The 25,594-nt window shown below is 38.2% G+C and overlaps 1 protein-coding gene across 4 annotated transcripts in view; it reads right to left on the bottom strand.

Annotated features, from left to right (window-relative positions):
• Nucleotides 1-25,594, bottom strand: part of TMEM117 (transmembrane protein 117) — a 240,055-nt gene that overhangs the window by 43,676 nt on the left and 170,785 nt on the right. The window lies entirely within an intron of this gene.

Here is a 25,594-nt window from a genome sequence, read left to right as displayed (position 1 = left end):
ACAGCAATAAAGTGTCATTTTCTTCAGCTACAGAAGACTGTAAAACAATGTGAAGAATACTTCCTATGACACTTCCAAATAGGACAAATACTTCATCAGAATAAAATAAAAATCTGTATACCTGTAATACAGACTAACAGTCTGTAAGCATTTATTATTATATATCCATCTTGGCTGTGCCTGTGTGGGAGGAAAAAGCACAAATGTGCACACAAGCAGTAGTGTACACATTTGGACTCCTAAACATCATTCTTCTGTGCCACGATGGACTGTTTTTCTTCATAACACCAAGGGACGAAAAAGGGCTTGATTGCTACTACCTTTATCTTATTATCTAAATTGCACATTTATTTTTATTTTTAATAAATAAATTCAGTTATATTCAACACTGTGGTTAGCACTGTAATACAGTATCCCTTGAATGCATTATCAACAACTAGGTCAGAAAAAAAATGAATGAGGCATATTAGTCTTACTTAGAGCTAAGCAGGATTCAAGCCTGCTTATCCTCAAAACATTTGCTCAGCTACCATCTAATCTCAGTACTTAAAGTGGACAAACCTTTTCAAAGGCTCCATTTTGGCACATACCCAGAATGGCTTACTTTGGAAAGATGAATCATTATGGTCCTTCTCTAAGGCACTCCTCAGTCTCCTGAGACCCACAAAGGCAGCTCTGCCCCACTTGTATTGCCTTGATATTTGAAATCCACATGGAGAGAGACGCTCTCACTTTACCTGTAAAGAGGAGAGCTTTCTGCAAAATGAACACAGTCCTCAGCACTTCTCTACTGACTGCTGTAGGCTGATCTTGGTGCTCAGCTCACCAATTTCCTTAGTTCCCATTCTGAAGTACTCACAACTCTCAATGCGTGATGAGTTTAGAAATGTAATTCAAGGCTGCATAGTTTGCTACAGGAACCATGCACCCAGAAGTTATGCTCAACACTGTTCTGCTTCAGATCTCTTGAATTATGCATTTGTGTTTTGGGGCCAGAGTTCAAAGCATTTAAGGTCAGACTTTGGTATGTATGCATGCATAGGCTTTCACATATTTTTATGCGTGCTTCATCTGCAGGCAAGCAAAGACCAATGTGTGTGCTAAGCTCTGATTTCCATGAGGAAATGCATACGCACTTAAAAAATTGTGCTTCTTTATTCATCCTTAAACGTCAAACAGGGAGGTAAGAAAGCAGCAAATAAGCCGCTAATAGAATAAGCAAATGTGAGAGCAACGATAATAGTTAGAAATAGACATTCAAAATGTTTGCAATGAAGAGCATAATTAGTGTTTAGCTGTATTTTTGACCTGTGATACCAGAACGGAGCAAAATATTCAATACATGCTTTTGCGGTTATTATAAACCGAATTTGTCTGGGTTACAGTTCAGTGCATTTCTTGTGAAAGCAAAGTATTGCCCCAGTATCATGGGGATTAAGACAAGAAGCTGAGGTTTTAGTTTAACTTGACATAAATTGTATCAGATGACACCACTGTGAACTACCCTGCAATATCCTGGCCACTGTAGTTTGCCCTTTATTCTGCAATGCACATCACTGAGAAAGGGCTACACCACTGAACTATTCACAGCAGTGCTGGCAAGACCTCTCCACCTTCGGCTTATAAAAGGGCTATGAGCAGGAAGGCAAGAGAGGACTGACTCTTTTCTGTACCAGACATTAAGAAATGCAACTCCTTTCTGTACTTTATAGAGGAAATGCCCTTTCATATTTCACTTCCAATTCTAGCTTGCTGTATTGAGTGATTATGTGCCCTGGGCACCTATTCAGCTGTGATAACACACATTTTACAGCCTAGCCTATGCTCTTCAAGATACAAGGTTGCTATGAAGAATAAAAATAAGCAATGCCTACAAAAAACACAGTCCAGGCCAATTGCACAGTGAGAAGTAAAAACTATTAGGTAGGCCCAGAAAAGTCAATATGATGACTGTCACCACCAGTGATGGTCTAAAACCCCCTGTTCTACACTGAACTAAGTGAACGATTGGAGAGAGGGACTTTTTACTGCTAGGCACCTCTCAAGAACCAGGGTTTTTTTTAGACTTTATCTCCATAATCTTTGGTAGCTAGGACTGAGTTTGGTCTTAAATTTCCCAAACTAAGTCATCTATGCCAAAATGTCTCCACACTGCTGGCCCTCATTTGCCAATAGTTCATCAATTCTGTCCTCACATACTCTGTAAGGGCCAAACTAGACGACTCTACCTTCCCACAACAGCCCTTTCTTGGACCATAAGCTTTGACCACATTGACCAACCATTCAGTACCTATCACCCAGCATATTCTACGTTACGAGAGGTTGTGCACAACTGAAGCCAGAAGCTTGAGTAGGTCTTTGTCGCTGGGGGTTGCTGCAGACAATCTCTCACGGTAGATAAGGTCATAGCTTCTACCTTGTGCTCTTTATTATGTAGGAACGCCATTTCTGGAGGAGACAGGCGAGCATTCAGTGATGACATCACACCTTCCTCTACACTAAGATATTTTCTTGTTGGATCCATTGCCAGAATCCTCCCCAGAAGATGTTTCTGCTCCTACTCGCTAAGGCCTACTTCATGAGTGACACGACTCAACAGTAGCAGAAGTAAAGACGACTTTTCTCATTGCTTCCAGGAAGGCCTGGCTTGTTTCAACTTCTGAGCGGTAGAGACAGTTTAAGACACTCAACCTCCTGGGATATCAGGGGCGGAAGCTGCCTCACTGCATGCTGGATGCAACAACTGTGTTAATGAAACAAATTCCCAAAGGAGTTTCGTAAGCTCAGCCTAGCACTGAAGGCTCTCAAGACTCTGCAGATTCCCTAGTAATCTTGTTTTGCCAATGTCTACATCTCATTGCAGACCTCATTTTCCCAATCCTGGCTGAGTGACTTGTAACTCTTCTCCCTAATGCCTTGTGCACACTCAACACCAAACTTATGAAACGCAAGTTCCTTACAAATGGAATGAGCCCAAATTTGTCTCTGGAGGAAAGAAAAAGCTATTAATTCCTAGGATCAGCAGTGCTGTCTTCTTTGTTCTCTAAATGTGTAAGTGAGTCCAGATAGATCAATAATTCTCTAGTTCCATAACTAGCAAGAAACAAAGACTCTGTTGCATCAGAAACCAGCAACTTGGGAACCCCTCCTCAAGGAGTGTATCAGAGAGCGTCAGAGCTTAGCTTGGTTAGTGTGCAGACTGCATGGCATACTGGGGATTGCAGTTTGACCCGAAAGGCAATCTCACTGCTGCCAACTAAAATGTCACCTGCCCCATCACATGCCTTAGCCGTCCCTGTCTTGAGAGAGAATCATGGGCTGGAGCTGCAGATGGACTTCTCTGAAACACAAAGGTGGGCTCTGGAGGAAGAGCTGTGGGAGACTGAGCCAGAAGGGAAGAAGAGAGGAATACCCATGCTTTTGCAATCTAATGAAACCAAAGTCACTGTTGATGCAAACCTAAGACTTTGCAACTTTTTCTCGGGGGGAGGTAGGGGTACATAATTTAGTTTTGGTTTAATTCCAGAATAACAGCACTGCCATCTGTCTTTCTGGTAAAAGCTATTCCTCGCTATATCCGTGAACTGCTCACATATGATAGCAAGTGCACATATTCTAACTGTTCAGTAACATTATGGACCATGGCAAAGTTGAAATTGGAAGGCTGGCTTGCCTCTGCTGCTTCCTTAAATCAGTATGTCAGGCATGAGGTTACTGACGCTCTCAGAAGGCTTGGATGAGAGAAGACACCATGCGCTGTGGAGATCTTAAGTCCTGCCTGCCTGGGGACACCTCTCTCCTGGTGTTCCCCATATCCTGTCTCCCACATCACAAACTTGCTAGTCAAGAGTCCATGAGGCCTCCTGCTACTCAAATACGGCACCACAAAAATGTACTCCTAGCACATCTATTCCAGATCAATGACAGCGGTACCTCCAACTCCATCTGACTACATCTTCTGGAATGGCAGCAAACTTCTTGTCTGTGCTATTTTGGCTGTACGGAACAGAATACTGAACAAAACAGAATTTGTCCTTGGGAGGATAAAGACAACCTAAGAAATGCATACAAGTTCACAAAGCACGTAATGCTGGAAAAAATAACTGTTTCTAAACCAAGTTTCCTTTTTCTTACATTCATGTCTAAATCAGCAGGGCAAAGTATACTGAAAACAAATTCTGGTCTGTGATGGGCCCTCATTTTTCAAACTGGCACATAGTCAAAGTGAAGCTTTTCACTGCTTAAATTTCATACATAATTCTTTCCCAATATCTTCCAAGAGGAAGATAATATTGTGTTCAATTTACCAGCAACTTCGAACTGCTCATTGTTAAAGCTATTTAGAATTTTCTTCTGTCTTGTGTGACCCTCTGCCAAATCCTTTATGAAGCTGAAGCTTTTGATGATCAGAAAGTAAGAGTTCTGCTAAGATCAACTGAAGAGATGAAAGACAAACTTTGACTATTTTTTTCATCTTAATTTTGTCTTTTCCAAGAGGCAAAAAAACAGTATCTTGCCCTTTCACTAAACCTCTTCTAGAAAAAAATAACTGTGCTTAGTCAAAAGTAGCTTTTAGATTTATATGACATATCACTGTGAGAACTTTTCATCACATCCCACTTTCACATACAATTTCCAGAGCTAGATTACTTAATAATTATTAATTAATAGGCATTACAGATATTGCTTAATATTGTGTGCACTTGGGACAGAAAGACACATTAATAAAGAAATGAGATGTTTAATTCTATATTGCTATTATTATTCATTAAAGAGATGAGCATATGTGCCTAATAAAAATATATATTTTATATATATATATATAAACGTGAACTTACTAAATTAAGAAATTAACTAGCATATACTCTGGGTATATTTAAAATCTAAATAAAAACAACTAACAGTTAATCAATGTTTATCAAAAACTTCCAGTTTTGTGAATGATGCTGCAGTGGGAAAGCAAAATACAATTCTAATCAATGATTATAAATTACTGTTTATGTTTTCAATTGCAGTGCTTTAAAATGAATTTTCATGAATTTGTCAAAATAGTTTAAAAATGCCATGTGAAAATAGATACAGAAAGGAAAGTACAAATTTCACTGCTCTTGATATTTAAAAATCCTTTCTAGGACTCAGGAAAGAAAGATAATCAGTCAGATTGAATACTCTCCACATTTTTCAATCCTAGAAGCAGCACTGGCCAAACATACCGAACCACAGTGTACAATAACTATAAAGAGCAATGCTACTGTGGATGTTCATATGCAAATGCCAACGCTTTTCATTCCACTTGTTTTAATTAGGGCTCCATTATCAAATCTGTCAAAAGTAGTAACTGTAAAACCATTTAAAATAAAATGTGGAGCCTGCCTCTTGCTTGATGTCTGCATGACTTGTACAATTAAGCAAGTGCAAGAGACAGATGCTCTGCTGGTGAAAACCAGGTGCGTCGTCTGGAGCAGGAGGGATTTCAGACCCCAGCTGGCCTCTGCTCTCTTGCCCCACTGCGACAACGCTTGGAAAGGGGAGATTGCAGGGACTCCAGGCCTCTGTCTGTATGAGCAAGTGCTGCAGTGCCACAGAGTACTGCAGTGCCGTAAAGTGAAAGCACTTGTTCCTGCAGACCCGATATTCACACTGTAGGCATCCTGTGGGCTGTGAGCAACCATCAGCAGCCGGAGCCCATTAGGTGGGGTCCCAGCAGGCACCTTCCACTTTTGTTTCACACCACAGGGAACTCCTCTGCACTCCCCAAGATCAACCCCTGATGTGAAGCAATGTGCAGCTGGAAGGATGCCTTGGACATCCACCTCAGAAGTGTGCTCCTCAGCTGAACTGAACTGCTAACACAGATGCACCCTAGAAGAAAGTCATGCATATTCAGCATCTAGGAGTATTTGGAAACTTAATTACCCTGGGTCTCTTTTATTAAACTATGGTACTTACTCTCCTGATAGGGATATATGTGTGGTAGAGACATGAAATAATAACGCTACCAAATTTCAGCGAGCATCTTAACTGCCCACACGGCGTGATCTGCAGGCATAAGTCAGTGGGAGAAAGCATATTAAAGCAGATTATCCTCAAAGAGACCTAATTAAGGAAAGTTAAATATCAATTAGCAGAAAATATTTTTTGAATTCAAACTCTATATTGCATTATCCTTTTAAAAAAAATTGCCACCACAACATGCGTTTCTAATTTCCATCCTACAGTAGGAAGACATGTATAAGCAATTCAATATTTTCCAGCAATTGTCACTTCTGAAACACCAGTTTTGAAATATTCTGTATTTAGAATAGGTAATAACAAGCAGAACTCTGTGCTGGGACTGGCTCACAAATGCTTATTAATAGCAGCTACTGCACATTTTGGGAGCCTTGCCTTCACAGTTAGTCTTCTAGTCGGCACTTGTAGTTGTTCTGCCTGGTGAGCTGAAGAAACCAGACAACACACAGTATAAAGAACGCTTTGAGTTTGGCAAAACTGGAATTGTTTATTCTGCATTTTTATACATTCAATATGCTTAGAAAAATAAAAAATGTTTTTGTGAATACAAGCAGTGCTAGTTTATATTTTCCAATTATATCAGTTTGTCACAGAAGGGATATTGCTTCTCCCACAAACCTTACTTTGCTTATATCCTTAGACTGTCACAGTTGTAATTCTATTACAGTGCATCAATATGATTCCAGAGCTGTTTGGGATTTTTGCACAAAGATTTGTATAAAATCTAAAATTACATTTATGTTAATGCACAGTGAAAACATTTTACTATGTTTCATGTAATAAAATGAATCAGATTAGGTAATGTAATCACATGGTGAATATTAGAATTCTAGACAGCATCACTTTTTATTGTAGGTAGAAGCATCTTTGAATTTTCTTTTGCTACACCATTAATTTACTAAAATGAAAGTGTTATCTTTTTCAAACACCAGCTCATTTAAATTAAACTCATCGGCCATAAGCTTTAAGTTTCAAATACCATTTCCTATCTGTGACACAGGAAAAGAAAAACAGTTTAAGAAAGTTCATGGTCTTGCTTGTAAAAAGCATTTTCAATCAACACATATCATATGCAAGGTAGTATAGGATTCACATGAGTTATAGCCAGAGAATTCTGCTCCATGTCATCTTCAGAAGTTAGAAGTTAATTGCCTAGCTCCAGCAGAAAGTATTTTGAGAAAATTATTCTATATAAAGTAAAGGGAAGTCATTTCTCTGGTTTACTTTCTGACGGATACTTCATTTACTGTCAGCAGAACAGGGGGTGGAAGACAGCTGGCTCAAGAAACAACAGAAACAAGATTTTCAGAAATGTTTTCAGAGGACCGAATGTGCCTTAGGATAGAGCTGCCTGCCAGTGAAAATGTTTTATACTCAGGCAATGGCCATTCATCAACACAGGAATTTTTCCTGTGAAAGGACTGGTTTCTGTGATGTGAGGGAAGATGTATCAGAACCGGGCATAGTTCCTACACTTCACTGCAGCTGAGGAGCTAGGAGTTAACACTAGCATCTTAGACACAAGAGATGAGGCAACCCAGGGACCAAACACCAGTTCTGCCTGACTCAGACCAGCAATCTGAGTATCAGTCTTAAAGACATCAGTTGAATGCCATAATTCCCAGGCTTTTGGATACTACATAGTACTATTCATTCAGTCTCTCTAATGGGAACTGTTTCACTTTGTATAAAGAAGTAAACATTAGTTCAACTTTCTGGACACAGATTTCCCACATCCTAACTGAGTGCCTCAGTGACTAGTTATTAAGTCTTTCCTTATCTCATTTTCAGTCCCTAGTAAGGGTCAACTAGAAGCCTACCATTCACCTTGGGGAGAAGAATGAGATCATATTCCAAAACATACAGAACAGAGATTTTGGTTTCCCATGTTTCCAGCATCCCAGGTAACTGTCACAGAAACTGGTTATGAGAAATAACTTTCTTGGCCTCCTTTTCTCATTTATCATGATATACTCAGTAAAGTCTTCATTTCATTGCAATATAAAATGAGAAGAAGCTTTTGAAATGGAAAAAACAAATAAAACATTTTTTCATTTAGAAGATGACTCCTATTTCAAATACATTTAGATGGTAATGAAACGGTATTCTAAGAGCCTAAACTTAGGCTGTTTAGATCTACAGCAAGAGCTAGAGCTATATGCCAATACCTTCTTGATTTTCCAAACTTAAAGTAGGACATTAAATTGCAATTTTGAAAATAGGCAAGAGCATAAGCATGCATTTTATACCATATTTTCAAGTCCACTAATGATCTGGTGTATTTGGACTTTCAGATGGTCCGTTTAAGAAACATTGACTGATTTTCAAAAAGTGTTCAAGATCCAGTTAAAAAGATGTAATTTAGAAAAGTAGTAAAAATCAATGAACTAATAAACTAATTCTTTAATGAATAAATAAATTGGCTTTAATGAAACTTTTGCCTTGATCGAAGTTTTCCTACATAGCCAACATTCTGGATCTGAATGTTTTCTATGAGTACTTCAGGGAATTATAAACTCTTTCTTTCTTTCCTGCATTTAAGTTCCTCAAATTTTGTCCCAACTCACTTGTGAAGTATGCTACATTTTGGCTGGAGCTATGTGAATAACTGATTATTCAGATTCTTAACGCTATGAGTATTTTTATGTTTTGTTTAGTTCAGCTACAATAAAGCATTTTATGAAAGATTCAGATCCACAGTCAGACACTTAATCATAGGTGTTCTTTGTAGACAACTACATGTGAACTGGCATATCTAATCTGTTATTACCATCCACAGAGATGCAGTATGGGATTTTCTTGCCTCAACAAAGATGTCTAGTGTCATTTTCTGCGCTGTGGAGTATCTTGCTTGGCCTCAGATGCTGTGGTAGAAGGTTTCTGAGTCCTCTGTCAAGTCTACTAGACCTGTGCAGTTTTTGAATACCCTAAAGCATTTCAAATTGTGGTAGGTGGCTATATTTTGGCATCTGCATGCCACCTTTATTCAATACAGGCAGTGGAATCCAGAAAATGATTCACATGACCAAATGCAAGTTTCTACTCAGGACGAGCTGAACTACCCTTGTCTATGTTGGCTAGAGCTCTGCTGGCTGTTGACAGCTATAATCAAGCCAGGTAAATCCCAGGTATCTGAATCAGGAGATGAATCTCAAAATTGAAGTCAGTTTCCACTGTTTTAATTTCTTTTAAGAAAATAATGAAAAGTCTGCTTGAATTGAAAAACAAATACATTTTATATAGGAACTGTCAAAACCCATCTTTGGATAAAATAACATTGAAAAGTTTTATTTAGAAATTGTCAAATGAAAAATGACAGTACAAAGTTGGGGGATTTTTGCTTTTTAAAACACGTTTTAGAAAAACTGAAATGATTTTGCAAAGCGTTTTGATATTGCGAGTCTTAAAATTTTTGTTACAGGTTTTTGAAAAAGGAAAAAAAAAGAAAAAAGCTTTCAGCTGTATTTGGGACCTTGAGTTACAAAACATTGAGGATAAAAACATTTTGATTCTATCTATGCAGAACATCATACATACAGGATGGGTTGTCCTCAGCCAGATACTATCATGTTGCCATTCTTATATGAAACTTTTGATAAAAGCAGGTGGGAGTGCTATGTAACACTACAGTTATATTGTCACTTATTTTCATACATTATTTTATATCCACAATGAAATTTAGAAAGTACAGTTCAAACTTAGAGTAAAATAATTGTAAGAATTTAATAGCTTTGTACATTCTGGATTACATTAGCTGTATATTTTAGCATTATAGTAGTTTAATGGAATAAGAAATTTCTTGTTATTTTAGATTTCATACAATGTGATATCTACAATTTGTAACTTCTCATTCATCAAGATGTGTTGCATCTTTTACAATTAAATTTGTACAAACCTCATCAAAGTAAAATATAATTACAATTGTTTTGAACTACTCTTTAATGTTTTTTTCAAAGCACTCTGAATAAATGCTGGCTCTTTCATCTAAAAAGCTGATTATAGTATGATTACATGTATTTCTGAAATGAAACAACCCCAAAACAAACAATGAAAAGCTTTAATCTCTCTTCCTGAGTAATGTGTTTTTATCTTAAAAATTTTCCAAAGAATATACACCTTACATTAGTAAGAAAGAGGTCGTGGTAGACAGCAAGTTGAACATGAGTCAGCAGTACCAAAAGCGTCCTGGGCTGCATTAACAGAACAACAGCTAATAGGTTGAGGCAAGCGTTTACTCCCACTTCTCAGCACTTGCTAGCCCACATCTACAATATTGTATACTGTTTTGGGTCCCCCAATACAACAAAGACATCAATAAGCTGATGCAGAGGCCACCAAGCTGGTTAGGGGCTGGAGCACTGCCCTGTGAGCAGATGCTGACGGTCGGGGCCTTCTACAGCCTGGAGAAGAGGCAGCTTTGGAGTGTCCTGACAGTAGCCCCCTCAGCACCTCTGGGGAGTTTTATGAAGAGGGAGCCAGGATCTATAGCCAGGTGCACGGCAACAAAACAAGGGAGAACAGCCTTAAAGAGAGGAGCTTCCAGCTAGATATAAGGAGACACTTCTTCCTGTGAGGACAATCAGGCAGTGAAGCAGGTTGTCCAGAGAGGCTGTGCAGGCTCCGTCCTTGCAGGTAGTCAAGACCCGACTGGACAAAGCTGTGAGCAACCTGGTCTGACCTCAGAGGTGACTCTGCTTTGAGCAGGTGACTAGAGAGCTCCTGGGGCCCCTTCCAGCCTGAATTACCCTACGACGCTATGATATTTTTCCTCAAATAAAAGAATGCTAGTAACCGAGCATACTAGTTATATATCATTCACATTCATGAAAGAAAAATGATCTATCATCCAACAAGCAATCCTATTTGCTTATGAATGAAAAAGTGAGCAGCAAAGGCCCTAGATTCAAACCAAAAAAAGTATTGCAGCTTCTACTGAAAAAAATCTATGTAATCATAACAGAAAGGGTTTTTTTTTTTTTTTAACATAGGAACCCTGAATTTCAGGTGACAGTTACTTCAGCTAAGACTTCACCAATGCAAGCCCTCAAAATGTCACTTGACCTTCACTGCAACTGTAACATATAACACTTTTTGCAGATGATTCAAGAAGAACTGATACCAGTACAAAAATGGCTCAGGAAATAAAATTAATATGTGTGATTTCCCAAAGGTTGATCCCGTTCAAGTACAAGGCACACATATTCTCGGAAGACAAACAAAAATCACATACAGATTACAGTGATTTTGATCTCCTTTCTTTCCAAACTTTCCAAGAATAGAATAGGGTTAGAAAGAAGAATGACCAAAAAGAAGCTTGTAATGAGATTCATCAAAATGCATTCTCAATATCAGTGCCACTCTGATAACTACACGCCTAGTGCTGTAACAGTATGAATATTCCTCTCTTCTACATACACACATGAGCAACTTCCAAGCAACAAGGAGCATAAGTAACCTGAGAATTTACGTGGTTGAATTCACTAAGATACCCAGATATATATTTGACTAAACTTTGAGCTTGTCAGGATACGGTTCTCCACCTCACACAGAAACTTTTCAGTATTTCAGAAAATACTGTGATCGCTCCTGAGACTAATCTGTGCACTTTTCCAGCTTGCTATGGCAAACAGAAAACTAATCAATCCCATAAAAAACAATAATATTCAGGGAACTCAGAAAAGGTGCGGTAAACCCAGACTGACACACATACACTGCCTTAAAGTGCAGGGGCTCAGATTAATATTCGTGCCCATGACTTTGATGGCCATACTGTTGGCTACTCCGAGGAGACTTGGTCTCTCACTGGTTTTGATCAGAAATTCCCTCCTATAGATGAGAAACATTTCTCAATGAAAGTTTAATCAAAAGTGATACATTTCTGTAAGTTTCAGTTTCCCCAAAAAGAAAAATAAGTTTTTTGGAAGAACTCCAAACAAGCTGTAAGTAAAATTCCTACTCCTTTGACAATTTGTCATCCTTTACTTTTTAGCCTCAGTCAGTCTCTTCAGCGTCTAATGTCCTAACTAGTAAGACCCTGGGGTGAAGATGCTAAGAATTTGCCAGCTTAGTCCCGTGTAGTGGCAGATTAAAAAAACCAACTAACCAAACAACAAAAAAACTCCCACCATTTGCTTTTAGCTAACGTGCTAGTTGGCAGGTGGCACTCCTGCGGTTTGCTGTCATCTTCTGCCTCTGCCCTGTTTGATCTTAGACCTGTTCCTGCCCTGTCCCTGTTCCTTTCCTCCAGTCCTGCATGAATCTCAGCTTGGTCCCTAACCTGTAGTAAGGCCCCTCCTGAGATCTGAACAATGTTTTAGGTGAGCTAGAATGCATACAAATGGCTAAGGATGCCTTGCAGGACTTAGGGCTGGGGCACTGCCCAATGTCAGATGACACTGCAGAGTTCAGGCAGCGGTGATTGACAGCAAGTGGAAAAAGGCTTTCAATTTTTTCCATTTTTGGGGGGGCACAAACAGTGGCTTTGAGGTATCAGGGCCTGGGGTATAATTAGTTGCTTCTCTACTGCTTTTCTGCTCTCTTTTTGTGCATCTCTCCATTAGGGTTATGACCATCTTGCAGAAAGTATTAAGAAAAAAGTAGATGATATCACACCTGTTTCACCTGTCCAACACAACTCCACAGTAGCTGTTTCATCAGAAGGCAGGCTACAGGCTGGGGTTAGCCCCTTTCTCCTGCCTAAGGCGTAGGTAAGCTGTCACCAGCAAGGCACCCATGAAGAATCAGGTTAGGAGTCCACTAGGAAACCATTCATATCAGGTTAGAAATCCACCTAATCTACTTTCCAGAGACAGGGGCAACCAACCCTCATACTACACCAACTTTTGCTTTGCCTCCATCATTACATAAAATTCAAAGTAGTCTAGGCAGCACCAAAGACACCCTGAGTTTAATAGATATTTCGCCGACCTACATTTTGCTAAATGTTTACTCTATTAAACACTTTACCCAAAATGGATTCAGTCTCCCTGAGTTTTGCAGCTACACAATCCTTTTTTTTCTGGCAAAATACTTCCACATATGTGTTTGACAAGCATAAAAGCTTACAGGTTGCCTTCCCATCACTTATATGATGGTTCAGTCCATCTCCAGTAAGCACCTACAGGGAGCATCTAGAGAAATACTTTTGGAAGGGCTATAATTTGCAGTGCCTCATCTTCCTTCAAAACATGAAACCTTTGTATTGTTGATGAGACTTTGAAACAAATCAGCATTTGGAATAGATGGATGTACTTGGCTCCTCTGATGTTTGGAGAGATTAGAGTTCGACAAATTTTTGGACTTCTGCACTGCAAATAACTACACCCATTTCACAAAGGCAGCTGTGCAGACTGGATATAGTCTCTCGGAAAGCTTGTTTCGTTTTTTCAGTTAACTTTGTTAGTATTGTCTTCAGTGTTCTCCTAAATCATTCAGTCGTTGTACAGAGATGACATTCAATTTCTCTAAAACCAAAGTTAAATGTGATCAGTAAAACAGACTGTTCAGAGAAAAATTCTGGTTGCACAGCCTTTATGCAAAATTAGAGAAGTATAAATTTGGCCACTTCTTCACTGAGATTTTTGGTTTTATGTTCTTTCTGGGAGTCTTAAAAAATAGCTGTCATCTCTAGCTAGGAGGCCTAGAAAAATGAATGTGATTTACAGTCATTCCTGAGCCTTTCCAACCACTAACAGCAATCTATCAAAGAGTTCTGGGATGATAAACCCATCAATGACTACTAAAAAACGCAAATACATTTCATCTGAAGCAGTGGCTGCCTTCACTAAGTTAAAGCAGGTTTTCACCTTCCCTGTGACGGCGTTAGTTTAACGCTGGATTTAGGGAGGAATGGACTTTACACTTGAGACCCCCAAAGCACTGTGAAATATTTGAGTTTGAATAATGTCCATGAATCCTATAACAGCTGATTGCTTATATCTGCATATGCGATTCAACATTTAAAGCTTTCTTCAGTGATGCATTATACAGAACTGGGGTAACTAGTTGTGGTATGAATAGGAATTACAGAACACTGTATCTCCTCTGCAGCCACCTCCCCTCAAGGCAAAACATCCACAGTCGTGTTTCGGGTGGGATCTTCTACAGCCTATATGCTCTTGAGAAAATGCTGCATCATAGATATAATCTAAGCAACGCTTCCACTGAGTGTTACCACTTTCTCTGCCAATCAAATCATAGCTTCCCACATTTGAATTTGCCTAAATCTAAATGCCAGGACAAACTGTGTTGAATTCTACTTAGATTTCTGGAGTTACAGTACTATTTAATTGGTTTAAGAGATGTGGATCTGTAATAAATGACCCTAGTAAAGGCTCTATTGCTTTATTCAAATGAGAGAGGTTGAGCACATGAAGGCTTCTGGAGATAAGACAGAACTGAAAGAGGGTTTATATATCACATGTTTCCTAAGGAGGCGGGAACAGCTTTTCATTATTCAGTTTGTAGTATTAAGACTATCTGCTAGCTGGACTGCCCATGTGCACAAACATCCTCACATCTCTTTTAGAAAGGTGATAACAGAACAAGTTACGATATCTAGAAGTTTGGAATGCACTATTATCTTATCACTACAGAAAGCTGTTAAAAACTTAGCTGCTGCTCAATGTACTATGCTGGCCATGTGTGCCTGCTGTGCTAACAGATTCTCCCACTTGGACTACCATGTCATCAATTTCATTAAAAATAGCTCTGCCCTAGGAGCTCTTTTAAAAATATATGTTTAAAAACATTTCCAGGAGTTTCCTATAAATGTTCTTGCACTTTGTATCACAGAATTTGTTGTGCCTGTTCTTTTTGTAAGCAAAGGCCTGTTAATGATTGTTTAGTTTTAGTTCATATACTACTGAAAAATTTAATAAAATATAATACATAGAAATGCCTCTTTTTGGGGGGGTTGTTTTATAATATAGTAACATCTGCTGCCAATGCAGAGTCTTATTAATGCTCATCCAGCTTGCTCATGTTGCAAAGAGAATGATAAAATTGAGTTCCAATAGGCAGTCGATGTTCTAATGAGCTCAGGTATGTCATAATGCCAAAGGTTCCTAAAATAATACAAAACCCAGATCAGATATTGTATCATCTATACATCTATACATCTATCTCCATACAATCAGAATTTGCACACGGCATAATATTGTCCTTTTCTTTCTACTCATTTAGGGAGAGACACAGAAGGTAAGTCCTGCCTCCCTGAGTTCAAATTCATTTAAGGTTAAGTTTTTTAGCTGTTCAAATGAAAGAGTCTGCAAAAGCAGTGGGTGTTAAAATCATTACGGGTAGTAGTAGAAGGACAACAAATCACATTTTGCACTCTAACTACGAACTCTGCAGGTGAAAACTCTAAGAGTACAGCCACTGTGCCAGGGCCTGTGGAGTTGGAGTAGTCTAGTCCTTGTCCTTGAAGATGGGCAGCAGAATTAGACAAGGAGCTCCATCTTTGTCCTTGTGCCAGGAATTACCTCAGTCACAGCCCGCAATCACACTGCACATATCCAAATAACATGAATGATCTTAGAAATTAAAATGGGAGGTAAATTGAATAGAGATGTCACAAAATACTGGTTCATGTCTTGGGGTTCTTCCCTAAATCACAGGTATAGTATCCTAAATTTCTGTAACCCACCTCCGCTTTCAAACTGATCAGAAGCCATAATGATGAACATACTAAGATGGCTTAACAGGATGGACAGATAGTTAAAATATGTGAAAGTGTCATATGGTCCATATGGAAAGACCTTATGGAAGTGTTTTTAACAAGCTACAGCTTTATCTTGTGTTTAAAGTAAGGATCCTAAATCTATAGCCAGGAAATTGCATTTAAATTGTCTGATTTTCTGAGTACTGCATCTCCCACAGATCTCATGGAGGTCAACTTCAAGGGACATTTTTATATATTTAGATGCTTCAAATACAAATATAGTAGAACAGTAAATTCACATCGCTAAGGTATAAGTATTTTGGCAATTGTTCATTTTCCCAGAAGGGTGAAGCATGTTTTTAATATGTACCACTATTTCTGAGTACACATACCCAGATCTAAGTGTGAGTATCCTTTTATTAATCTGAGGTTGTTTCTGTGCGGCATAATCTTCTGTCACAATACACATTACAGTTCATAACTTCATGCTACAAAAGGTAAGAATGTAACACCTTAATCATAAAGTCGGATTATTTTCCCGCTGCTTATAAGAAATAACTCAATCAGGTTTCTGATACAAAGATCATAAAGATATAAAGGATTTGAATATCATTATTGCTCAAAATCAGAACACAGAACTTCAAGAAAGGCAACAAGCAAGAGCACACTCACTTAAATGGATGGAAGACAGAGAATGATGAAGCAGAAACAAAAAGCATAATGAAAAATATAAACTACAAGAATTAGTTTTGATGGGAATTTTGCTTATTGAGTAATGGGAAGGTATGAATCAACACTGCGAAGTAGGCAGTACAGAAGTTACAAGAGGGAAATATTAGCAAAGGTGAGGAAAGAAAGTGTTTAAGCCTAAGCTAATCAAATAAAATACCTATCACTGAAAATTTGCAAAAATCTATTTGTATGGGTACCATGGAGCTTATTAAATGCTGCAGGGAAAAATCTCCCTTAGAACTAATTGAAAAAAAAAAGCTGTCAATATCCAAAAGAGCATTAGAGCTTCATGGAAGACTACTGGGTTTTTACCACTGATTCCAAAAAGACGAAGGTCAGGTGCTTATTCCAACACACTTACGGGGATGTTGTGTCTCACCAGGAAAAACCAATCAGCTTGACTGTTAAAGCTGATATCAACAGCCATTGACTACAACTTTTTACAGCCACAGAGGTTTCCTTAACTCCGCAACATCACCAAGATCGTTCACCCTATCGTCGTAAATTGATTCAGCTTCTACACAAACCGCTACGATTTTGGAGCACAGGACACATTCCCGGCATCTCTGGCGACAGGGACCACATTAACGCCAGATACATTTTGTAAACATTATTGACATTATTAGCAATAATAGATTGAGGTATAAGGATTTAAACAGAGATTCTTCTCCAGGCCAGAAGAAAATCTATTGGGAACTTTAAGACCTCCCGATTCCACTACGTTTAACAAAAAAGAATTACCATGACACTAGAAAGTAGGTTTTGTTTCAGTAGCATTCTTAAAACAAGTTAAAAGAAACAAAACCCATGTTCCTAGCTTCAGCTCAGTGTTTACTTCACACAAATGCCTTTGCTTCACCATGTTATTATCCATCAGTAGTGTATGACATTACTGGAACACAAGCTCTCATTCTACTAAAGTTATTGCTTGAATAACGCATTAAGATGGTGTTGTTCTGATACGGGAGCTATCCATACATCTTTCACAAGTAATTACATTACCAGTAATCCTTTTAAAAGGCTGTCTTTGCTCAGTTGCTTTGCCAAAAGCACTAAGCTTAGATATCTGACAATCCCACTTACTCATAACGTATGAATTGATAACAGATGAACCAACCAATATGCTTCTGCACTCTGATCAGTGACAAATGATAGCACTAAAAGCACTTAAAAGAAACAGAACGTCTTTATAAAGCCACAAATAGTTTGGGTTTATTTATTACTGAAAGTAGTAGAGAGAGCAAAGATTTACTGATCCTTGAAATAGCAGGTGTTCTTTTACGCATTTTGCAAAGAACCGTAATTATCAGGAAATATTACCACTAACTTTTTAAAGAGCTCCAGTATTCCCTGATAACAAAAAAAAAAAAAACAACAGTCCCTAGCTATAGTACAAGCAGCTCTTTTGTAAAGAATAAAAGTAGCGATCTGAAGATATGGAGTACAGGCCATATCATGCAATACTCTTAACTTGAAAACCTAATAATGCCAGCATATCCAGGGTAGAAGTTTTGTTAAATACTCAAACATTCTCAGAAAAACTGTCTGAATTAATTCTGAAGACTACTCCCCATACCCTGAATGATGTCAAATACATTAATGAATAAAACTCTGTTAACCTGAATACTAACATTGCACTTTCCTACTATAGAGTCTAGTCCTCACTCCTGAGATGGTGATTAAAAATAGCAACTGTCACCATATCTGTCAGTCAGATACAAACACGATGCAGGAGGCACAGTGTTCAGAACTGTTTTTGGACCATCAAGCAGCAGTACATAGAAAGCCTGCGAATAAATTAAACCAAAAATATAAGCCTCAGGCTGATGTGTTTGAACTTCACTGCAAACATTCTTCATACATATTTAATTGCTCCAGTGAGACTGACTGTTCTGGAGATGTTCCAGGCATTATTTCCATTCCATTAGTAAGCTTGCAGTATGTGTGCTCCTTAACCCAAAATGATTGATTCCATAAATGTCTTCCCACTTACTGACCTGAACACTAATTGAGGTTGTGTAGAGATTAAAAGAGTGTATGCTTCTTGAAACCAGCCAAAATATACTGCAGCCATTGAAATATCTTGTGGGGTAAGAAGAAAGTGGTACTTCTACTAAAATTCCTCTGAAGGAAACTTTTCAGGTAATAACAGCTGGAAATTATACAATGGGTTGAAAAATTCTGGTAAACAAAACTTTAAACAGCAGTTTAAACAGTTTTCTAAGTACAGCACCCCATCTTTCTGAAACATAGCATAAAACTTCTTTGAAATATTATTATTACATACCAGAGGCTTTCATCTGTGCTTTAGTCTTGTAAATTAATTTGCTTTGGGAGAAAGTATACATTTTTTACATTGCATAACAGTAAAACTAAAGAACCTCAGATAACTTTATCAATTCAGCTATGCACAAGGGGAAAAGCTACATTTTTGTAAGGTCTTGCTCAAACAGCGATTATGTTGTGAAATGTAAATTACTCTACTATGAAACCAAAACTATTCCTGTTCAAGTTATTAAAGATGAAGTACGGTTAAATGGTGCCAACTCAAAACATAAGTAAACCACCCTGAGGAAACAACTTTGCAGATCTCCATAAGCACTGCCTTGCTTCGTGGTTAGCCTGAAAACTACAGACAGTTTAAAATTCTCACTGTTTTAGACATTTAAACTAAAATCAGTAATATCACAGTTCGAACGACAAGTGGCTACATTCATAATAGTCTTCCTTAACATAGACATATGCTCATACAGCTTGGACAAGCTAGTATCAGGCATTGGAAGAGTCCCTGGGAAATGCTTACATGCATATTATATTTTATTTATAAAGTAAAGTATAGTAGCATGAGCGTGTTAGACTTTGTGTGACAGAATATTGCAGAGCAGCTTAGACATGAAATTTGGGCTTGTTTTTGACTGAAGTTTCATCCTGAGAACTAAGGCACTAAAAATGACACTGTCATTCTACGAGTAACCTTTCTCCAGATTGTCCCTATTGAATTTACTCAATTTAAAGATGATTGTTTCCCACCTAAATTCCAGCTCCATCAACTCAATATATCATTTGAAAGTCAAATACCATCTTTCTAGCTTGTTTATTGCCATTAAAAGCATGACTTATTTTATTTCCTCCTCCAAGACGTGCACATCCTGCACTATGCCAGTGGGCCTTAAATATTTCAATAAACAAGGTCAGGTCAATTGTCAAAGCCTGCAAATGACTGGAAGCTGAGCATGTGGCAAGGGCCATTTTTTTACTGACACACTGCTTTTCTGAGCAGGGAATGTGTGTTTGTACAGGAGGGATTTAACGCATCTCTGAGTTGTGTTTCTTTTTAAATTAGAATTGCAGATTGTAACTTCTCCGGAGCAGAGCGTTCATTTGTTCTTGCACTGCACAATGCCAGCACAATGGCATGCCCAAATGAATGCATTTTTAATAGTTGTCTGTTTTGAAGCAATGTCTATGGGTAGATTGTTTATACGAAATTAATTCACTAAAAATCTTAAATGCATTATTTGTTTTAGTTTGTAAAAGAGATACTTCAGGGCACTTGCTTATCTAAAGTTCCAACAATTATGTATAAATTCAAATATAAAAAGTAAAACTAAGCCATCTATACCAAAAGCAACTAACCGCCCAGAACAAGAAAGAAAAGAAAAAGAAAAAATATCATGCACGTTTTCTACATCACGCAATTCCCTAATGTACGAAAAACACACAGGCCTCAGAGCTTTTACTGGAGTTAACACATTCACACCGTCTCAGAAAGAAAGTTTATTCAGCACTGGGAGAAAGCTGTATGCAATATCTTTAAAATAAGAAATATTTTGTTCTTATTTCCAGCATATCTTTGAATAAGCTAAAGCTGTCATAGCAAGTAACGGAATTTAAATGAATGTCTCCTCCATTTTAATGTAACCTTTTGACAATTTCTTGGCCTTTGCCTCCTACCTTCCCAATTGTAAGATATTCATTACTTAAATTAGATTCAAGTTACTCTGAGACAGAACTAGTGAATTCTGGTAGGATGTGTAAAAAAGAGCTGGGGAGGGGAAGTGAACTAGAGTGTCAGAAACAAAGCTTCCAAAAATATGGGCCTCTCTCAAGGCTGAACAGATTTTTTTCAGATAGCGTTTCCTGGCTTCGCCTTACCCCTTCAGCCATCATACACAAGAAAGGCTGCTGCTCTTCTCATTGAAATCCACACAGATTTTTTTCATTGTCTGTATTAGGAATAAGACTGGGCTCACCAATGCACCGAGGCAACCAGGAACACAAAGCAGACAACAGTAAATTACAGTCAAGGTCTTTTTCAAGGAAAAATAATTCATCGCAGTAGGTAAAGAATCTAAAAAGACAGAAAATATTTAGTACCACAGTGATACTATCTTTGTTTACACGCTGTTCAGTGAAGCTCTTGACTTTGATTAGACAGTATGGCAAATACTTTATGTTCATCAGAATAACTTTCTGCTAGGCAAAAGATCTCAAATATGTGTGCTCTGAAAGCTAACTAGTATCTGTTATTGTAAGGACTTAATGCTAACATGACTTTTTTAGTGTTGTTAAAAAACAATAAAAAACATCCAGAAAAGACGATAAAGTATCAAAACATATATTATGAAACAAAGAGCCCTGTAGGGCATCTTTTGTAAACAAATGAATTTATTGACAATGTAATCTATCCCCAGTTTTAGCTACTGCTTTTTCTACTGTCACAATTATAGACAGACAACGTGCAATTATTTGAAATAAAAATATGGCCACAATATTCTCATTATTCTTTCCAGGCCAGAAGAGAGATTTTAAAATGGAATGTCTCAATGTAGGTAGCTGTCAGCAAATTCTTCTAATTTAACAGCTCCACTGATTTTTTTAAAGTAGAAACACAAACAAGAAACAAAAGAAATGCTCTTACAGTCTAGATGGAGGCCTCACACAAGGACTATTTAATCATAAGTACATTCATATTTATAGCTGTCTTAAGCACATCCTGAAACACTTGTGTTTTAATCAAGTTTTCCTTTTAATTGATATTGAATTCTGATAGTGGTCTTTGAGGCAGACGAATCTGAATGGGGCAGAATGGAATAGGTGGCAAGGCTGACAGCACTTAAATCATTGTTTCCTGCCCCATCTTTAATTCCAGTCTTTGCAATAGACAGACTCTAATGCCCAAATGCTCACATTTTGCTGTCAGTCCTAAATAACTCAATCTGGATGTAAAAATCAAATCATTTCCCCCCTTCCTTTACAATATCACCAGTTACAAGGAACTCCGTAGAAGTAGGGCCACATTATATTCCTGCGCAGCACTTCAGATCTCAGTGTATGTTTTCATTGGAACCACTGCTATTCTATTGCTCTTTGCTTGCCTGCTTGCACCAGTAGAACCGATTCAGTAAACAGAATTTGGCTAAAAATTCTGTTGATGTCTAAGCAGAAGTCACATCATCAAGGATCATTAGGAAATCCAAAGGAATACAGCACAGTTAAACAGATATTCAATACATGACAACTGCTATTGTCTCCTCCCATGAAAGATAATTATCCAAGCTAATAATCCGATCCAGTGTGTCCCATGGGACAGCACTGTCAACCCCCATCATTCAACAATCCTGTTAACTTCAGTGGAACAATTTCACTGTGTTAGTACTTTCAGTCACAAACGAAACCCACAGGCTCTAAAAGCAGATATATTCTAAACAGGTTTTCACAAGGCACAGGTAAATAATGGACTGGCTCCTTTAAATGGATCTGAAAACCAATGAAACTTTGATATGATTAGCATTTCTTTTCATTTTCATTTTCTTTGCCTGGATTAGAAAGTTTGTAGTTGCATGATGCATTCCAGCGTGCTTTCCAATCCAGAGTGTGTAAGTAATAAAGAACATTGGAAATACAGAAATATGGAAAGAAACATGATTCAAGGGTTAGGTAAACACCTTTGCAAATCCCAACACACAAATTTAAATATACCATTACTGAGAAACACAATTAAGAAAAAGTACTCCAGCGTCCAGGAATGACTGCTTTAATCATCGCATTAATCTTACAAAACTGAACTGATTTTTGGAATCTAGCCATGACAAAGTCTGTGAACTACAGCTGTAAGCACTGGTAGCCAAAGCATTCATTTTCTGACCCGCACTGAATTCAGTGGACTTTTCGAATTCACATAAAACCACTGCCTGCGACTCACAGTCTTCTATATGCAGCCTGTCTTTCTTTGATGGATTCCTTAAAGCTTGTCCAAAGAAGCTTGAGTTTGAGTCACCTGAACAAAGTTTTGAGCTAGGATTTTACCAGCCCTCTGCACCCTGATATCAGGAAGAAAGACAATGAGTTCCTGCCTTGATAATCTGAAATCTATTTTTCTGCTGGGTGAATAACAGTCCACAGTGTGCATGCTGATCCAACTGAAACACTTTCAACTTCTGTATTGGGATGGCTGTCACAGTTATCAGGTTACATATTGTTATACTTATCTTTCAGCACCTTTTCTGCCTGCAGGATCACATAATTATCTATGTTCTGATAGGTATACTCATCCTACTTTTACAGTGGATCTAGAAGCAGTAAATGCTACAGATGATAGACAAAGAAGCTTTTGCAAATAACAAATGGATTTATATCATGGAAGCGAAAGGAGGGGAAAGCACTTAACTAGAAAGACGGCACTGATGGAACGACCAGCTACATCAGTGATTCTCCTGTCCCCCAGGAAAAACTTCCATGGGGCCTGAGTGGAGGCAGAGATGTCTCCTGCTCAGTAAAAAGTCTGCTGAAAGTGGGGAGAAGGCGCTCAAAGAGGACTTGCTGCAACAGCCCTTCTAAATTGGCCCTGTGACTGAACTGAGGATCCTATCTGGCTATTTCAAAAAAAAAACAAAAAACAAACAAACAAACAAAAACCAAAAAAAAACCCCAGGAACTTTTGAAACCTGTTAAGGAAAATTTTAATCTTAAGAATTAGAAGTTTTGAGTTTTCAGCAAAGAGTGTGATTTTTGTGAAAGAGTATTTTCATTTGGAAGGACCATTACTACTGAAACATTGCAGACACTGCACTTCAAGAAGTTTTATTAAAGCCACACATTGGAAAAAATATTTTTAGTAACTGTTCATGATATACCTCTTGCTCACTAACAGGGATAGAATAAAATGTACTTTTAAAGAGGTGAAGATAGGTTGCCATATCCATCCAATTAGGAAAGCTATACTTAGAGATCTAGCAATTATTCAGGAATAAAAACAGTCTCTTTTTCTAACAGGCTATCAGCTATTGAATTGCAAGCAGATACCGAAGGTAACCCAAAAAGTTTAAACTAGGCTCAGCAATCGAAAAGATATGGTATAAAATATAGATGTACTATAGCAGTTCAAAGAATTTAAACCAAATCCAAAAAGTTGAAAGTTAAGTTTACGGGCCTGATCCAAAACCCACTGTAGCAAATGGATGCTCTTTCCCTCCACTGGCTATAACTGACTGATTGCTCCATAAATCTCTTTTATCCCTCCAGGATGTGAAATATTTCAACACTAGACTCATCAGGGGAATGGTGTTTGTGCAAGGGGTGCAAAGAGATCTCTCTCTCTCACCTCTATTGCTGTCTAGGGTGTTTGTTGCATGTGTGGATGCCTTTGTGCACGCAGGCGTCCCATGACATATGAGAGAGGTGAGCTCCATCTCTTATTCTTTTATTCATACAAGTCAGAAACAATTTATTTTTTGCTCCATCTTTAAGAGTCTCCGTTAGAAAAAATTAAGAGGATGAAATGACTTTATATAACTTAAACAAGACAAATAACAAACAATCTTCATGCTAGACTAATCTCACAGTGATTTTTTTTTTATTCTGATATCTCACACTTCTCTAAGCATTTGAGTATCTCACTCAAATGCTTCTCCTTCTGAGAAGAAAATTGAGATGAAGAATGATTCTTCTCATCATTCCTCCTGTCACAAATAGAGTGGGGGAAAATGCATGATACAGCCCTTCCAAATATAGACTGGCACAGTCAAGACACAAATTTCTTCCTTGATGGGCAAGACAGATGGGAGACGTTCGCATACACTCCCTCACATATGGTACGTTCCCCCTGCCCATGTATAAGCAATGCCATGCAAAGCATCTACCCTCTCACATAGCACTAGTTCATGAACAGCATACTCCAGTGGATGATCTGTGGAACGAATGTATTTCCCAGGATGCTTCTATCTAGTTGTCCTCTCCTAGAAAAGCCAGGGAACAGTTGAGGCAGGCCATGACGTTAGAGCAGCAAATGCCATCTTGGAAGCCTGCCACCCTACATGTGACTCAGAGCCCATAGTTCTGCTTTGCCTTTTCCCTCTTGCTTTTGCGCACGTAGGCAGTGTTTGGCGCTATTGCTGTGCTGGAGGAAGGGAGGGAGGAAAAGGACAGATATGTTCTGCCAGAGATTGGAGCTATTGCTTGTACTGGGAATGAGTGGGGAGGCAGGAGCATCTTACAGGAGGATGGAGTAACTCTTCCAGTCGAGGACAAATGCTCCTTGGACAAGAGCGGGCTGATGGGAGAATGCTGAATTACTGACTAGTGGTCTCCATGCACAGAGGAGTAGGGGGAGAGTGGGGGAAAGGCATCTGAGAATGAGGTCCCCAAAAGGGACCACAACTCATGTGGCTGTCAAGCTTGAACCACTTTGATGAGATCTCACTACTGTTACTGTTCCGTACAACATAGTGCAAAAGCACTTTGCTATCAAAATGGGAAAATATTCCTTAGGATATGAACCAGAGAGTCTGCATGGGATCAAATTTAGGTCTGGAAAAAACCAGTCTCAATGAGCATTTCAGATAATACAGTATTTTCAGATAATACAGTACAGGGTGAGAAAATGAAAACAAAGAGGAGGTAGAAACCTTGAAGAAGTACCATCTGTATGAAGGAAAGCCCGTTGGTCTGAATTATGGGTTTTTTTCAATATATTTTCATGCTAATTAATTGTGATCTTCTAATAGTTTTTCCCCAAAATAGCACAGAAACTAAATAAATGCTACTGAAAACATTTTAGTTCCCTCTTGAGAAATGGTAATCATGTTACTTCTTGATTTCCAGGCTAAATGCAACAATTACTATAGATGGAGAATTCTATCCTCTCAGAATATTTTTAACAATATCTGTTGAGATTAATAGTCAGATTAC

This window comes from Struthio camelus, chromosome 1, assembly GCF_040807025.1.
Source record: "Struthio camelus isolate bStrCam1 chromosome 1, bStrCam1.hap1, whole genome shotgun sequence".
Taxonomy (NCBI): domain Eukaryota; kingdom Metazoa; phylum Chordata; class Aves; order Struthioniformes; family Struthionidae; genus Struthio; species Struthio camelus.
This window is presented reverse-complemented; position numbering and strand designations above follow the sequence as displayed.